Source organism: Periplaneta americana, chromosome 10 (genome assembly GCF_040183065.1).
Source record: "Periplaneta americana isolate PAMFEO1 chromosome 10, P.americana_PAMFEO1_priV1, whole genome shotgun sequence".
NCBI classification, from domain to species: Eukaryota; Metazoa; Arthropoda; class Insecta; order Blattodea; family Blattidae; genus Periplaneta; species Periplaneta americana.
In genome coordinates, this window is record NC_091126.1 from 173141981 (window position 1) to 173161021 (window position 19041).

Here is a 19041-nt window from a genome sequence, read left to right on the forward strand (position 1 = left end):
CGTTGGCGTTCGCAGAAAGCACACGAGGACGTTATTTGCCGCTCAATTATTTGCTGAATTACAGTGCGTTTGATTTATTATCATAGCTACGAAATGATAATGTTTAACGGTGTAGCTCGGCAACGAAAGAACAAAAATGGCGAACGATACTACCTACCTAGACTTTATAGAGCCTTGACTTCCTAAGACGTAAGCAAAGACGAGGAGTCACGCCGGGAATAACAGCGTCGCGACTTTAGATAACTGCGTGGACTATCCTCTACCTAGTGCAGGCTTACGTCATTCCGACGTACTTTTCCGGCGAGCTGTTACACGGCTCTCCCGCTCCAAAGAAGCGGCCGCGCTCAATGAGCGTCGTTTGTGCAGGCCTGCACTAGAATGTTGCGTGATTGGTGAACCCCAGACCTCCCACAAATTAGCTGTCTGACTGCTTGAAGACATACAGTGAGTCAGCTAAAATAAGTGCATTTTATTACGTTACGTTGTGTCTTGCAATGGGTACATATTCAATGCGTGAACATGTACACAATTCTCTTTGTGGAACGTCAGCATCTTGTACTAGTATCACAGTTTAGTATATACAGTTGCGAAGCTTGGGATGATTTTTTGCATTTCTCGCGATAGTTGCTAGCCGCTTGGAGCGCTGTGAGTACTAGGAACACGACTGTGTCACTGCCACCGTGATTAATACAGGACGTAAGGCAGACCATGTAACTCGCTTAACCTGATCACGAAGGGCGGCGTTTCAACCATATAAATTAGTTGGAATGCATAAAGGGTAACATATATTTCTCTAAAATGTAGTGTAATTGCATTAATAAAATTTAAAACAATGATTATGAGACACTTCAGGCATAAATCACTTGCGAGTTAAGATGAAATATTATTTTTGATGTGAAAATTACGTTGTTCGTATGTGTAATACCTGCCTTTATTTCGATTAAATATTGCGAAATCCTTGTGCATTCATTTATGCACGATTCAATAATTTTCAGTTGCACCGCACGGATATTTAGATATGTTGAAATTATTGGTTATGTTTACTGTCCCATTGCCCCTTTCTGTCTAATTTTAGTGGTCTCCAATGTCCTACCGTTCATATGGAAATATTATAGGTTATGTTTACTATATCTTATATTCCTAAATTCGCAATTATACATTATAATTAAGCATAATGTCATGTATGATACTCCGCACATTCAATTTGTCTGTATTTTAATACTACAATTGAGTATTGAATTATTGTATTTATCTACTACCTAAGAGACGAAGTAACAATCGTACGTACACTAATTTCATAGGAGTGGTATGATCAATTTTCTGTCTTTATTAAGGAAGGTAGATGTGCTATATTAAATCACAATATAAATTATTTTTTTATTAAACCTCAAAATAGCTTCCATTCTAAACTTAAAATGTTGATGCGAAAAGATTATGTTAACATGTAAAATTCTCTTCACATTAAAATAACACAGTTTTGTAATTATTTCTTCCACATAGGCTATTATGCAACAAGAAGTAAATGGAAATTATGGACACATTACACTAAATAAAACTTAGCTATGATACGCAATAAAGTTATAATATAATAGTTCACTGAGCTCCATACACTGAAATAGAAAACCCGAACATATATTACGGCCTGGTCTAGATCGAAAAGGCATTGACTGTGCTGTATTTCTCATTGTGAAAAGTTGTGTAAACTGTGAAATGTTCGTTATCGGTTGTAATAACTGTAAATGGCTAAAATACAATAATTTGAATAATAATATGGGACAAGGAGACGTTTGTAGCACTATAAATTCTAAGAAAAAGAGGTCAGAGTTATCCTTCTTCTGAAAGATCCAGGAAGGTGAGTTTATAAAATATAATATATACTTTATGAAAATAATATATAAACCTTATGTATTTCGAATTTCAATAGTGGAAGGAAGGTGTTAATTTTTCAAAAGAACACGATATCAAAAGTACAATACATTTTATCGTCTGTGATGAGGCGATTGTAGCGATCCTGGTGGCTAGCAACTATCTATGGATGCATATTTCAACTGTATATACTAAACTGTTCTAGTATACAGTGCGGCCACAGTCTAGTATATACAGTCGCGAAGTTCAATACGTAGTAAATATGCAAACATTAGATAGTTGCTCACCACTAGGATCGCTAATATCGCCTCATTACAGGCAATGCAAAATAGTACCGTCACAGTCTATTGTTTCTAGCACCCTCAAAACTCAACCTTCGTGACTGTATATAGTAGACTGTGGTGCGGCATTATCCCGTCACCTATGGATTGGTGTAGTCATGCCAAGGAAACGGAAACGTGTACAATCGCTTTTAAGAGTTCACGCTAGGCGTATGGTCTTTAATATAATAAAGTTGCTTGATACTGAAAGCCGGGAGTAAAATTTTCCACCCAGAAATCTACTGAATGTGACAGCCAGTGGCGTAGCGTCAATGTAAGCTAAAAAGCTTAGCTTCCCCAGTTAATAATAATTTCATAATAAACCTGCAGTTTATGGAGAAAATTATTTATTAATGTTAATAGAATTTATATTTACGCATTAAATATTGTGATGCGGCAGCTGAGGATTATTTGTGATGCAGCAGTAAACAAGAAGCCTGCACACACCAGCTTCCAAGCAGACCGGTTTCTTCTGTGTAATCCACCCCGCAGGTTTTCCATCCCTTTTAAACTACCCTAGTCGCAAGGCTCGAAAAGAAGCTAGCTTTAACATTTAAAATAAGTAGTTTCCGCGTTATCCCTTTTGTCAGTTGTGTTCAGTTGAAGTGTTAGTGTGCATTGTGGCTGATATAATAAATAATGAGCGAAATAACAGTTCCTGACACTAATTTACTTGAATTTTTAGGACAATTGTATTATCAAGACTGACTTACGAACAAAAGTGTGATTTAAAAAACAAATGACCGACTCCCTTGCTGTCAATGAAGGACACAACCAAAAGACAGACGCATACTTACGTAATGATACTAATATTGTGATTTCTCTAAGTATGACAGGGAGTGAGCTAATGTTATACGTATACGTGTCTATTTGTTAAGAGATATGTGTAAACCGTGAAATCGTATTTTATTACGTCTCATTTGAGGTCATGCCTTATTGGTGTTACTTACGATGTTCCAACCAATCTTCGACTGCTGACTTGAAATTGACTACTATTTATTTTAAGACTCTATTTTTGTAATACATTTTCTCATATTGCATGAAAGACAACTTGAGTTAGCTTCCCCTGCTCAAAATTTCATGCTACGCCACTGGTGACAGCAGAACATTAAAACTAAACTAGTCTATGATAGGTAGAGCCCTGATATCCATGCACTATCAAATCTTAAAACATAGGCCTACTGTCCGTTACTCAGGAGAAGGCGAGCGGAAAGAATGTGACCTTCTTCACTATCGCTGCTAATTATTATAAACATCGCTCAGATAAGCATCCCAGTAGCCAGGTTATTACTCGTGCAGGAAACATGAGTAACATTGCGTATGGAAATTAAAGCTAAGTTGAACAGAAGGAGACCTAATGTTTCCGCTTACTGCAGTACAATTATTGCACGTGTTGTCGTACATTATCTGTTCACAACCCTTCCTCCTCAGTCCGCTCTCGTCTTCTCCTGAGTCACCGACAGTCACCAGGATCAGAGCAAGGGGGGTGCGAGATTTAAAAATGGGGTGCGAGCTGTAAAAATGTGGTACATAAAATGCCCAAAATGTTCTCTCATGTACTTGCGCTCATACTATACATCTGTTTATTATTATTACTATGTATTATTATTATTATTATTATTATTATTGTTATTATTATTATTATTATTATTATTATTATTATTGTTCATCACATCCATTACGATACACTAAGAGACGTAATTTTTTCACATCCAAGAAATTGTTTGTTTGTTTTTGTTCTTCAAAATAACTTATGCCCAGTATTTTTTTTTAATAAATTGCCCTTTGGGGTGCGGAAAGGGGTGCTCCGATTTTTATGGGGTACTTGCGCACCCTTTCGCACCCCCCAGCGACGTCCCTGGTCACCGACAGTACATGCATTCATGGAAAATTCTGTGACAAAACATTAGTGCTGTTGATCGATCAAAATATTTAATCGATTAACTATCCCAATTTACTCGACTAATCGATAGATTAACGGAGTTTTGATCGAGTTGAAAAATGTTTTAATATACTTTAATACACAGTAATTGTTAAACAAAAAGTATGAAGACTCGCCTAGTTAATACTGCGTCATCCATGATTTTAAACATGTGAGTGCATTCACATGCTCCGAATTAAGTGCCGCTCTACTTTAGTAACAATGTTTCCTGCATCACTAAACACGAAAAAACATTTTTTTCAGTCAAGCACTTCTCCACTATCGTTCAATTTAAATCCAAACGTTTCACTGAGTTTACTTCTCAAATTCTCATATGACATAATGGAGTGTACACTTTTCACAAACCACAGAAAACTGATTTTTTTTCTTTATCAAACTCAACACACAACCTTGATATACAAACTCAGTACAGAAACTGCAACTGCAAAACTACAGTGATCGAAACAGAAGACTGGCCCCTATTGTGATCGAATTACCAGATTTTAAAAAGAGAACAAGGTAGTTACGCTCTCACTTGCATACAGTGTAGACATGGCTATTTTAAAAGCGATGAGCGGGACGAATTCCAGAAAAGTATGTATTTCATATGCTAGGACGATGAGCTGACAACAAGGTGGACGTTTTCTTGGAAAACCATAAAACTTAATAAGGGTTTCGCATTGTGTTTCAACTTTCGATAGAGGTAGACTAGGTCACTGTCCTGATATTTCGATCTCTTTCTGAAGTGTTTGTGCAAAGATTTTCCCTACTCTACCTGGTTTACAGTTAGAAAATAATAGTACTCTTGTGATTTTAAGTAAGCATTTTCCAAGAGAGAAATGTTGTCGGAATTTTTAGTATGAGTTTGTATTAACAAAATAATAATATCAACTACAACCGATTAATTTCAATCGACTCGATTATTCGATTACCTTTTTGATTAGTCGATTAGATTAATCGATTAAATCCCACAACACGCTTAATTAATGTACGTGTAGTAATGCAATTGTTAGTGTATAAGTGCAGTAACGCCATAATTCGGATATTTATCACATTCGTTCCTTGTACGATATAAGTTATTAAATCGTGATCCATTTGCCATATTAACTGTAATAAGATTAATAGCACAATAATGAATTCAGGTCTATTGTAGGCCTATAATAATACAGTCATATTTTTAATAACTTTGGAAATATTTGACGTTAATTGTGCGTAAGTAAGTATAGTTTTTAAGGGTTTGTTAATTAACGAATTCGTAGCTAAATGGCTATGATAATGGTTCACTAAACGAAAGGTCCTAGGATCAAATCCCAGCGTATTCAAATGTAAGTGATGTATTCCAATGTAATATGAAGTAGGCAGATAAGTATAGAAATATATGAGAGGAAGGGAGTGAAGTGGAGTGGTGGGAGACAGAAAAGCGGGAGTGTCGGTGGTGGCAGCTTAAAATCATATTTTGAAGTAGGCCTATTGCCATCATGCGTGACGTCATATATCTCATCATCGGTCTCCTATTGGTGTGATAACATAGCCACTGATCTTTGGATTTTGCCGAAAAATGCATTCCAAGGCGCTGATCTTTGAGACTGTATGAAAATTATAAAGAAATCTGTACGTTGCGTGAGTTATAGCCTACATATTTTGTAAGGAGAATTTAAGTTTTACAGGCTGCAAAGGAACGCTGAGAAAAATCGTTCACACTTATAGCAATTAAAAACAAAAAATGTGAAGATAATCGTCAACTTCTTCGTGAACTAACTGGCAATTGCAAAGGGAGAAACTATCTCCGATTTGTAATGAAAAATAAAATATCATAGCAGATAAAGCCATTGGTGTACTTAGACGAGACATGGATACACTCATTGTACAGTAAAAAGAATTGTTGGCAGAATGATAGTGCACCAGGTGTTTATTTCTAACAGTATCACAGTCAGCGTTTATTTATTGTGCATGCTGGGGGTGATAAATGCTTAATTTCCGGTGCCTATCTAATGTCTGGTGGAAAATACAGAGCTTCCGACTATCACAATAAAATTTTAGAAGAAATCTTAATCCTAGATTAACCGCCAGGTTCATTATCGTCTTATTTTTAGGCTATTAACTTACTCCTCTCAACTTGTGTTACATTTCATATTTCAGGTCTACAGTGTAATATATATTGTGTTAAATAATGTATTTACAATTTTCTGTATTATTTTTCTATACACTGCCGCGTATACTATGAGCGACATTGTTTCAATCTCGGGTACATTGTTACTTGTAGCAGGACGAATAGAAGGAATAGTGTACGCACTCCTATGTTCTCTCATCACAGTCTAATACTTACAGTCACGCAACTCATACGTATAAAATATGCCAACATTTGACAGCTGGCGCGACAGTAGCCCTCTAGCGGCAGGCAAGTTAACAGTGTGCACACGACATATGATAACACATCAGAAAACGGGTTTTGCGTAATTTATTTTATATGTTTATGCTATACAGTAAGTTATATGTTCTTATTAATTTTACTTTAGAATCCTAGAAGAATTTCACACGCAGTTAATCTACAATTTTCAGAAGCTGGGAATAAACGTAATTCTTTCTGCTCCTTACAACTGAATCTTGGCCCTGATCACGTATCATGCTTTGAAATAATATAATTGTTCGTACGTGGACGGTTAATTCAATTCATTCCCAAATTTATTTATGAATCATTGGAACTCTATATTTACTGTGAGAAGAGTAAAAATTAGCAGCTTCAAAATTGTAGGCCATATCTCGTAGGGTACATCGCGTGGTGAACTCCTCTCCCTATTTCCTGAGACATTAACTATTTTCCATACCACAAATTGGGGTAAACTCGGTCGCTGAGGTAAACTTGAAAATAAAAAAGGGAGGATTTAAACCTTAATATGACAATGATTTATGAAGTTCATTATTTTTCCATTTCTTAAGAACCGGTATTTCCTTTATTATTTTGAGTCACAAATAGTGCTGATATTATGGTGTAAATTTTTATGGCAAGTTTACCGCATTTTACATTACATTTCCAGTTTTCACACATAAGCTTAATTTTAACTTATCCTACCTATATAATACGTAATTTACATGCACTTACTGTTAATATGACGTAGGTGAGAACAAATAAATGAACACACAATTTTGTTGAAAAAATTGTAACTTCAATATTAACTCAGAAAATGTAGGCCTAATTTTATTTTCAGAGCAGAATTGGTGTAAGTCAAAAATGGGTAATGAGGGTTAAAGAAAACATTCTGTAAAATACAGCGCAAAGTAGCAATTAATATTAAATTTATTTAAACTATTAGTAGTCAGTGAATAGGATGACGGATATATTAATTGCTACTTTGCGCTGTATTTTACAGAATTTTTACTTTAACCCTCATTACCTAATTCTGACTTACACCACTTCTGCTCTGAGCGGCTCAAATAATCACTGGGAATGTAAAATCAACACCAATAACAGTTAACAGTCATGCAAATTATTACAGAAAAGATTGCTTTTTATATTAAATTTAAAAAGGCTCTTTTATTTCTTGAGAACTTAATACGTCTGCCACATGAATCTGCACTAACACATCAGAAATTTTATCGACACAGTCCGGATTTATTCAAGAAGTGAATATTTCGAAAAAGGATTACAATATTCCATGAATTCTTGAAAAATTAACACCATGATCCCTACTTGAATGCAATATAACATTCAACTTCTGAAAATATATAAAGAAATAAACACGAATACAAAAATTATGGAATTACTTGCATTAAAAACTCTAGATACATTATCCAAAATCGGAATGGTTACACATTTACACATATGATCTCTGCAAAAAAATAATATACTGTAACAGGTATCTACTTTGACATACAAATAGGTAACTGATAACTAATAAATGTTTTATAGAACACAATACGTAGGCTACCTACAACGTGGATTATTGGTTATGACTGATTTATGATTTTCTCTTGGTCTTTAGGGAATCTGAAGAACGACAAATTCGGAGATTTAAACTTGTTCTTACTGCAATTTTCGTCATTGCACACATTGCCTTTGTTCCGACGCATGATTAAAACGTTTATAACATCTCGCATCCCTTTAAAGCACGTGCTGGCTGAACGAGATTGTATCAACCCTATTACCAGTGCCTTGCCTGCCGCTTGGGCGCTAGTGTCGCGAATGTTGGCAAAAAAAGTATTGAAGTTGCGCGACTGTAAGTATTAGACTGTGCTCTCATTGTCGGTGGCGGACCTGAGAACTAGTGGCGCTTCGATCGCTATACTCCAAAGTTTTCTGAGGTCAGACACCTCGACAATACAATTTCTCGCGCGTTTAATGGTGAAAGTTGCTAGGGGTTGTTAGTATGCTTTGTTGTTTGGGGTTGTGTAGAAGTCTTCAATTTGTTGTGCTTTGAATTAACCAGTGACAAAAGAATATTGTGTGGTGGTTTACAAAATAATTGCAAAAATGTCGTACTGTTTTGCTCCGGGTTGTAGATCGGGATACGGTAGAAATAGTGACAAAAGACATTTTTTTTTCACCTCCCAAAGGAAAAGATGAGTTTGGGAAATGGGCCAGAGCGATTCCGCGGAAAGATAGGCAGCTTTCGGTAAATAACCGTATTTGTGATGTGCATTTTTCCGAAGATACGATTATAAAATCAGACTGTTTTATTATTAAAGGTCAAAAGGCAGAAATACCGCGAGTGCGTTGGAAATTAAAACCAGGAGCTGTGCCTCACATTTTCCCTAATTTACCGAAATATTTATCAAGTGAGGTAAAACATCGCAAATCATCCACGAGACAGAAGAATGGTGTACCCGCAGGGAAAAGAAGAAAGAAGAATGCAGACATTTATGATGGAGATCCAACAATAACAGCGAATCATATTGACGTTCAAGGTCAGTCTAGCAGTAATAAAGATAATAAGATTCAAATTCAAGATAGTTGTCATGCTGATAAAATATTACATTTGAAGAAGCAACTTAAAAATTTGAATCGAAGGTACACAAGGGCTAAAATCAGTCTGTCCTCGGCGAAAGCCAGAATTTGTTTAATAGAAAAGCAGTTAAAATGTAAAAAAAATTGAGGATAGAGATAGTAAATTCCTTAGTAAGAAGCAAAAAATGATTATAGATACAATGATAAAGAAATGTGGACTCAAAAATCCCAGAGGAATGAGATATAGTGCTGACTTTATTTTGGAGAGTTTGCTGTTTAGAATAAAATCACCAAAAGGGTACAGACATTGTTTGCGACATGATTTGCTGCCTCTTCCCTCACAAAAGCATTTAAGAAAACTTTGCCGAGGACTTAAGTGTCCATATGGTGTAAATCCACATTCCTTGAGTGCTATTTCAGATTTCTATAAAGATGAAATAGATGAAAATAAACGTTACGGAGTGGTAATATTCGATGAGGTCAAACTGAGAGAAGAAATTCACTTTAATAACTCTTCCCTTAAAGTGGACGGATTTGTTGATTACGGAGATCTCACGACTGATGTCCAAAAGAAGCAATTAGCCAATCATGCACTAGTATTTATGTTTGTGCCATTTATGCAAGATTGGATTCAACCAATTGCTATTTACGCTAGCAGAAATGCTACTCCAAGTGATATTCTTGTTAAAATTCTTATTCAAGTTATACTACAATTAGAAGCAGTTGGGGCGAGAGTAGTCGGTTTCACTTGTGATGGCAGTCAAACAAATAAAAAGGCCTGGAAATCTTTAGAAATCAATGGAAAACATTTCCAGCACAATGCTATATTCCTAATCCGTCCGACGAAAAAAGGAAGATATGGGCATTCTCAGATTTTGTGCACATATTGAAATGCATAAGAAATTATTTCCATGATAAAGTCGAACTCTCTTTACAAGGAGAAAAACATCAATTTCAGTTTCTATAGGAGACTTTTTGAGGAAGATTTATCTGGATGTGCCGGTCTTAGGGTTTGTCCCACAAATTCCTTATTGATTTTCTTCAATGTCTCAGAACTACAACCAACACATTTGCTTCTGGTATAACAATGGAGTCTTTAGTAATAACCTTGCAGAGTACCTTAGAAATGAGTGAATGGCTCTGGAGCAAAGGATACAAATATGTCCTAACAGGGAAACTCACCCAAGACCCCTTGGAACGTCACTTCGGAATTTTACGTTCACTCAGTTCAGATGACCATCCTTCGACGATAGATTTCCTCCATATGCATTTATTACAATGTATTTATGTCCCTGCAAAGCAGGTCCTGAACATTGCAGGAAACTGTGAACCGAAAAGTGATAAACTACTCACATCTTTTGTGAACCAAATGCGAACATTAGCGCGAAATGCGGAATTACGTAACAAGGCAGTTAAGAAGTCTGTAGAAACTTGTATAAAAGAAAAAAATTGTTCTTTGTGAAGAAATGCATGGTCAAGGCTGGGAAAGTGCTGCGCCCGAGTTAGTAAATACCACTCCTGCCGTGTGGATTGACAGATGTTTAGTGTATCATGTGGCAGGTTATGTCGTAAATCATTCCTCTAAGTTTATTGCGTGTACTCTCTGTGTCCAGTCCCTTCGACAGAAAAGTAATGTGTCTAAACATTGTGCAGCTCTCACCCAAATCAAGGACTACGGATCCGGTAGGAACGTCAGTTTTTTAACCCATCCCTCCCAAGCTGTGTACGACGTACTTCTTCAAACAGAAATGAAAATTAAAGAAAAAATTAGCTCAGCGAGTGCAATGTGGGGTGATATCTTCTATGACTGTCTTGATACTATTGACGCTCTTACGATCCAGTCTTCGGGAGCAGGTTGTTACAGAGAACACATCATGGATATTATTCCTAAATTGGTTTACCACTACTTAAAGTGCCGATTCTTCTTCAGGACAAAGGAAATCCGAAGAGAATTGCAAGCTCGTAAATCCGCCAAGTCATCTCGCAAACTCTCGAAGGTAGCAGGCAATTAATCATTCATATGGTGAGTAATTTAATTAATTTATAAGCACGTAAAATATCTTTAAACTCTGGTTTTATTTAACATTTTGTACAGTTTTCTGTCCCTGAATTCGCAACTTGTTAAATACTGAACTTATCGCTTTCATAGCGTTTCAGATTCCACTGTATTTTCTGTTACGAACGTTCATAATAGTGTTAACTGAGAGAAGGCTATTAATTATGAATAAGGGACTATGCAGGTATTCCTAAAGTTACGAATAGACGGGTTAAATGGTAGAAATTTGCTTTTAAAAAGGACTACGTTTAGCGTAACAAGAACTGTGAACTTCCTCCAAGTCAGGAGTTTCGCGATAGAAGCGCCGCGTTGCGGCGGGCCCGTGTAAACTCGGTGAGTGCGTACACTATTCTTTCTATTCGTCCTGGTTGTAGTAAATTCGGACTTTGACTTTCTCGCATAGTTACAAAACTCGACGGCAGTGTCGCTGTTTATATTCCACGTACAAAATGGCCACATAGTACAAAATGGCGGCAGAGATTTAGTGAAGTGCTGTGAAATAAGAGGAAACGACTTAAATATATCTAATAATTATTATAAATTCGGCTTTGTAAGAACATTTCTAAACGGCAATTTAAGGTGAATAGTACAGCTGGTTTTTAAATGCTAATGAACAGTAATAAGGGTGTACTAGTAATACATTCATTAGTTCCGGATTTGATATAACCTATTTGAAGTTTCTGTTTTATTATTTACTTATTGAACTACTATTTAAATGATATATCTGAAGGATATCATTTAATATGCACTTGTCCACACCTGTGAAGTAACGGTCAGCGCGTCTGGCCGCGAAACCAGGTGGCCCGGGTTCGATTCCCGGTCGGGCAAGTTACCTGGTTGAGGTTTTTCCCGGGATTTTCCCTCAACCCAATATGAGCAAATGCTGAGTAACTTTCGGTGCTGGACCACCGTCATCATCACCTTCATCTCATTCAGACGCTAAATAACCTAAGATGTTAATAAAGCGTCGTAAAATAACCTACTAAAGAAAGGACTTTGACTTTCTCGCATAGTTACAAAACTCGACGGCAGTCTCACTGTTTATATTCCACATACAAAATGGCCACATAGTACAAAATGGCGGCAGAGATTTAGTGAAGTGTTGTGAAATAAGAGGAAACGACTTAAATGTATCTAATAATTATTATAAATTCGGCTTTGTAAGAAGAACATTTCTAAACGGCAATTTAAGGTGAATAGTACAGCTGGTTTTTAAATGCTAATGAACAGTAATAAGGGTGTACTAGTAATACATTCATTAGTTCCGGATTTGATATAACCTATTTCAAGTTTCTGTTTTATTATTTACTTATTGAACTACTATTTAAATGACATATCTGAAGGATATCATTTAACATGCACTTGTCCACACCTGTGGAGTAACGGTCAGCGCGTCTGGCCGCGAAACCAGGTGCGGGTTCGATTCCCGGTCGGGCAAGTTACCTGGTTGAGGTTTTTTCCGGGGTTTTCCCCCAACCCAATATGAGCAAATGCTGGGTAACTTTCGGTGCTAGACCCCGGACTCATTTCACCGTCATCATCACCATCTCATTCAGACGCTAAATATCCTAAGATGTTAATAAAGCGTCGTAAAATAACCTACTAAAGAAAGGACTTTGACTTTCTCGCATAGTTACAAAACTCGACGGCAGTGTCGCTGTTTATATTCCACATACAAAATGGCCACATAATACAAAATGGCGGTAGAGATTTAGTGAAGTGTTGTGAAGTGAGAGGAAACGTCTTAAATGTATCTAATAATTGTGATAAATCCGGCTTTGTAAGAAGAACATTTTTAAACAGCAATTTAAGGTGAATAGTACAGTTGGTTTTTAAATGCTAATGAACAGTAATAAGGGTGTACTAGTAATACATTCATTAGTTCCGGATTTGATATAACCTATTTGTAGTTTCTGTTTTATTATTTACTTATTGAACTACTATTTAAATGACATCTCTGAAGGATATCATTTAATATGCACTTGTCCACACCTGTAGAGTAACGGTCAGCGCGTCTGGCCGCGAAACCAGGTGGCCCGGGTTCGATTCCCGGTCGGGGCAAGTTACCTGGTTGAGGTTTTTTCCGGGGTTTTTCCTCAACCCAGTATGAGCAAATGCTGGGTAACTTTCGGTGCTGGACCCCGGACTCATTTCACCGTCATCATCACCTTCATCTCATTCAGACGCTAAATACCCTAAGATGTTAATAAAGCGTCGTAAAATAACCTACTGAAGAAAGGACTTTGACTTTCTCGCATAGTTACAAAACTCGACGGCAGTGTCGCTGTTTATATTCCACATACAAAATGGCCACATAATACAAAATGGCGGTAGAGATTTAGTGAAGTGTTGTGAAGTGAGAGGAAACGACTTAAATGTATCTAATAATTATTATAAATTCGGCTTTGTAAGAAGAACATTTCTAAACGGCAATTTAAGGTGAATAGTACATCTGGTTTTTAAATGCTAGTGAACAGTAATAAGCGTGTACTAATAATACATTCATTAGTTCCGGATTTGATATAACCTATTTGAAGTTTCTGTTTTATTATTTACTTATTGAACTACTATTTAAATGACATCTCTAAAGGATATCATTTAATATTCACTTATATACCAAAAAGAGACTTGGTATACTGAAAACTTCCGTTCCTTGGATTACATGCAAGTGACATTGCCTGCAATCCCAAAGTAAATAACTTATTCCAGTGACTTTGGCCTCATAAATTTGAAAAAAATAAATGTTATGTTTTATTTAACGACGCTCGCAACTGCAGAGGTTATATCAGTGGCGGAATTTTGTCCCGCAGGAGTTCTTTTACATGCCAGTAAATGTACTGACATGAGCCTGTCGCATTTAAATACACTTAAATGCTATCGACATGGCCCGGGATCGAACCCGCAACCTTGGGCATAGACATAAATTTGATTTTTAAGTAGATATATGTAATTGAGTTTGGAAAATCAGCATGAAATAGCATAGGCCTACGTACGGTATATTGAATCTCTCTAAATATTATTTCTCATGTGACTGATATTGGCGTCTAAAAAGTGGTATGTTTAGGCTTAATTATTCTTTCGCCGCACTGTGCATTTACCATATTTGGCACGTAGTTGTGCAAGCGTCTGATCGTGTTACATTGTGTATTACTTTCTGGTGGCGTGTATTTCCATAAGTATTGCGATTTGAAGCTTAGGTTAGATGAGGGCTTAGCTAATTGATAAGAGACTGAAAACTCTGACGAGGTTATAAATTTGGTTAGATTAGAGGGCGGATGAGTTGGTGCGGCTAAAGTAAACAAATACCGGTAACTTCAAGTTCATCACTATTTTGTGTCAGATAAATCGTTAAATCTTTACAATAGTGTTACCAAACTAAGGCAGATTGAAATCCCCTCCACCCCACCAAATACATTACGAAGTAGAATGCGAGAGAGGGGTTTGTGAGATAATGACATTTTTAGACAACTGTGAGTATATGCAAGGTATACCAAAAACCTAAAATTACCTAACCTAACCTATCACTGAATCGAGCTTACCAAAACTCGCCTTTTTCTTTGTGTTCAGTACGGAAACACAAGGAAATGAGATGTAACAGCTGCCCCTCTCTGCCATCTACCACTTCAACCTCGACAGAGCAATCCTGTGTGCCCACAACTCTCTACCAACCACCACATTCACAGTAACTTTCCACCTTTATTTCGGTGCAAAATTGGTTTCGGCACTGAATTTTTCTTTTAAGTACATATGACTGGACTAGAAGCCAAGTACATAAATACATTTGTACCTTAACGTGGTAATGTAATTCTATAGAAATACCAATAAAATGAACATAATCCGTCCTATAGCCCCAATACAAGAGTAATTGCTATCTACAGGTGCAAGGACGGACAGAAAGGTAGATGGCAAGCAGCCAAGCACAGAACTACTTTTTCGGTAGGCTATAGGGAAAATATCAAATTCGATGTTTTTGCAACATCGAAATCTTCAAACTAATTCACTCATTTATAACCACTTAAACTGGAGACAGTTTCCAGCCTGATTCACTTATGTTCTCTGGAGATTCCTATTTCCATCTGCTTCTCGGCGATCTGTTACTATACTTCCTTTCTTAATGTCTGACAGGCAATGGAAAAAGTGCCGACAGAGAACGCGAAAAAATAATTGCTATTCAACAAATGGCAGAGGTCTCATTGGATCCTTGTGTTGCCTCAGATCATCCAACTTCAAGATAAGCGTGGAATGAGACCTCTGCCATTAGTTCAGTAGCATTTATACTTATCTGTCTCTCTCCCTTTCCCTCCCCTCCCTTCTCTCCCCATCCTCCTCTCCTTCCCTCTCTCCACCACTCTTACCTTCCCCACCTACCCACCCTCTTCTCTTCCCTCCCTCTTCCCCTCTCTCTCTCTCTCTCTCTCTCTCTGTTTAGGTCGCCTGTCAGACATTATGGAATGAACACATTGAAAGACACTCTTTCAGCTTTCCCAATAACGGGACTGCCTCATTGGACAAAGCATAACAAACATACAGAGTGAAAACAAAAACAGACCACAAAAGAGAAATGTGGAGAACGAAAAAAAAGGAAAATTAAGTACAGGAAAGATAATAGCATGCATATAACAGGCCTAAACATAGTAAACAAACAGATTAGACATTCGAGCAAAATTCTCCCTTTTTAGGAAACAAAGTACAGATGGTATTTTAAAATAGCAAGTGATCCTCTGATAGCGGGAAGGGAAACATCACGAATGAAGTCGTTGTTCAGCTGGAACTTCTTGCAGAAACTGACAAAGAGGCGAGGTATTGTGCCCCTAGCGCCAACCATTAGCCCAACTACTTCAATGGAGGTGAGGTGATATTTCTCCAAATAGAATGGAACTGTGGGCTCAAATTCTGGATTTTTCTGAGTGGACTTCAGCGGGCTGTTGTTCCTGTGCCTCGAACCTGACTGTCGGGTCGATAATGTAGGCGGATGTGGAGCCTGGTGGAATGGCAAGCATGTCAATTCGCCGACAGGATCCCTCTTGAGAGATGCCATGGATTTCTTCGTGCACAGTGAGACCTTTCTTCCTCAAGGCTTCGGCAATCATGGACCTAATTCTGTGATGTCTAGAGTTCCGCAGTGTCTCGCTGAAAGGACAGGCACCCAAAACGTGGCCAAGAGTTTCTATCTCACTGACGCAACGACGACAGTGGTTTCCGTCTCGGGACCTTCCTGGTATAGCACGCAGCGGACAAACATTAGCTGTCATTTTAAGAGCTAATCTCCATTCACTGCTAGTGAGGCGATCAGGTTGTCGGATCCATTTATTGGCGGGAGTGAACTCCTTATAGAGGATGACGCCTTTCCCTTTCTGATTTAAAGAGCACCAAGATTGAAATGCTCGCTCCCTGAGCTCTTGTCTCAATTTTTTCACTTGAAGTGAATCGGAAGAGATGTTTTGAAGTCCAAGTTTATTTAAACAAACCCCAATTTCATTAGACAAGTTGCAACAAGCGTTTACATGGATATTTTGGGATCATTGTAAGCTCTGTAAGGAGATCACTGTCAACTTCGTCCTTGTCTTTCAGTTGTGGCCTTTGTAGTGATCTTCCACTGCTTTAATAATAATTCTCCATCACTCTACAGAGGAGACTTTCAGTCTCAGCATAGAACATGACCAATGGGGCCGAAAATCTTTTCCAATTTTTATTTTCGGTAATGAAAATTGATTTTGCCATTTTTTTTATTAAATCACGCTTTTTGCTAAATATAAAAATACAGGTAAAATTATTGTTTTGTAACACATTGAAATTGTTGTAATGTTGACGAGATTAGAACTTAAAATTTTGTGAGATCTGTAAAAATATTTTGTATGCATCATTTATAAGATGTTCAGTTTTCGTCCCAAACTGGATCTCTTTTTAATAATGCAGCCCAGTGTTTGAAAATTCGCAATAGTTATGGCTTTTAGAGAACCCAGAAGTTCATTGCCTCCCTCACATAAGCTCACCATCTGTCCCTATCCTTAGCAAGATTAATCCAGTCTCTACCATCATATCCCACCTCCCTCAAATCCACTTTAATATTATCCTCCCATCTATGTCTCTGCCACGACAAAGGGCTTTTTCCCTCTGGTGTCCTACCTAACTCTCTGTATGCATTTCTGGATTCGTCCATTGTAATTTGACATTACCTATTCTTAAATGAGTTTATGCAGGACGAGTCCATTCTAAGTTATTGAAATTTTTTACCCAGCCACAGGGTTGCTTCTAGATGTGCAGCATATTGGGTTTTCCTGATTGTTATTTTTTTTTCGTCTAAGCCTCATGGAGAAGAAAATGCATGGGTTTCCTTCCTAATTCTTTACACTAGGCAGTGACACAATTCTGCTGACACTTTACTTTGTCAGTTACCATTACTGTGTTATCTGAGCTGTACTGAAGGATGTATAGTGCTTTCAACCATAATTTGAGACACAGCAAGACCTTTCCTAGTTGAAACATATCTACTGAAGACTAAGTCGTACGAGTTGTGTTTATGCATTTATAAGCAGCATTTTTAATTGAAAAATTGTATTACAGCATCAAGTAACTGGAGAGAAACAGATTCTACTCTTGATAAGAGGAAACATTGTCTGAAGTATAAAAACAACAAAAATAATGTGACTTCTTGAGTAGATTTGTTTCTCCTGTATATTCAATTATGTTTGAATTACATTTTTCTCAATAAATCAAAGAACGCACAAATGGAGATTAACAGTGCGAAATGCAAGAACACTCCTACCACCGGCTTAGAGGAAAGAAGTAAGTGGGAAAATGAACAAGTAACTAGGAATAATTAATGTGCTGTCCATCAAAATATAAACTTGTGGTTCGGTAAGAATATCAGTAACTTAAGTTAGACTTGCTCTGTATTATTAGAATAGCTTAACACTTTGAGATAGCCTAAATTATTTATATATTAATTTTTTAACCAGTGTATATTATTTAACAAGAAATCTCAACTGGCACTTAACATATTTTCTTCTGTTGTGTTTTGTAAGACGTCATATGCAAAATCAATTGAAGAGTATAGGAAAGGAACATGTTTTGTCCACTTAAAAAAATTATATATGCGTGCTGTGCTTTTCCAATTCACTGTGGACTAAAGCAAGGAGATGCACTATCATCTTTGCCTTTTAACTTTGATCTAGAATATGCCATTACGAAAGTTCAGGATAACAGACAGGGTTTGGAATTTAATGTGTTGCATCAGCTTCTTGTCTACGCAGATGACGTGAATATGTTAGGAGAATATCCACATACAATTAGGGAAAACACTGAAATTTTACTTGAAGCAAGTAAAGTGATAGGTTTGGAAGTAAACCCTGAAAAGACGAAGTATATGATTGTCTCGTGACCAGAATATTTTACGAAATGGAAATATAAAAATTGGAGATTTATCCTTTGAAGAGTTAGAAAAATTCAAATACCTTGAAGCAACAGTAACAGATATGAATGACACTGGAGAGGAAGTTAAATGCAGAATAAATATGGGAAATGCCTGTTATTATTTGGTTGAGAAGCTTTTGTCATCTAGTCTGGTGTGAAAATATCTGAAAGTTAGAATTTATAAAACAGTTATATTACTGGTTGAGCTGTATGTTTCTGAAACTTGAACTCTCACTTTGAGAGAGGAACAGAGATTAAGGGTGTTTGAAAATAAGGTTCTTAGGAAAATATTTGGAGCTGAGAACAATGAATTTACAGGATAATGGAGAAAGTTACACAACATTAAGATATCGGTACATAGATCATAAGTGGAGACTAAGAGGAAGGCAGAACATTGATTTACTAGTGTTTGACTTCGGATGGAATACAAACGTGCAGATTCTCGTTGACTAATCAAGATGTATAGATTCATTTTACGTGAGCTGAAACTTCAAATGCCAGATTATTTTCCAGATGGTAACAA

General features: G+C 36.9%; 1 protein-coding gene across 2 annotated transcripts in view; it reads left to right on the forward strand.

The window, feature by feature from the left end:
- LOC138708156 (enolase-phosphatase E1-like) overlaps window positions 1–19041 on the forward strand; it is a 116420-nt gene that overhangs the window by 14686 nt on the left and 82693 nt on the right. The window lies entirely within an intron of this gene.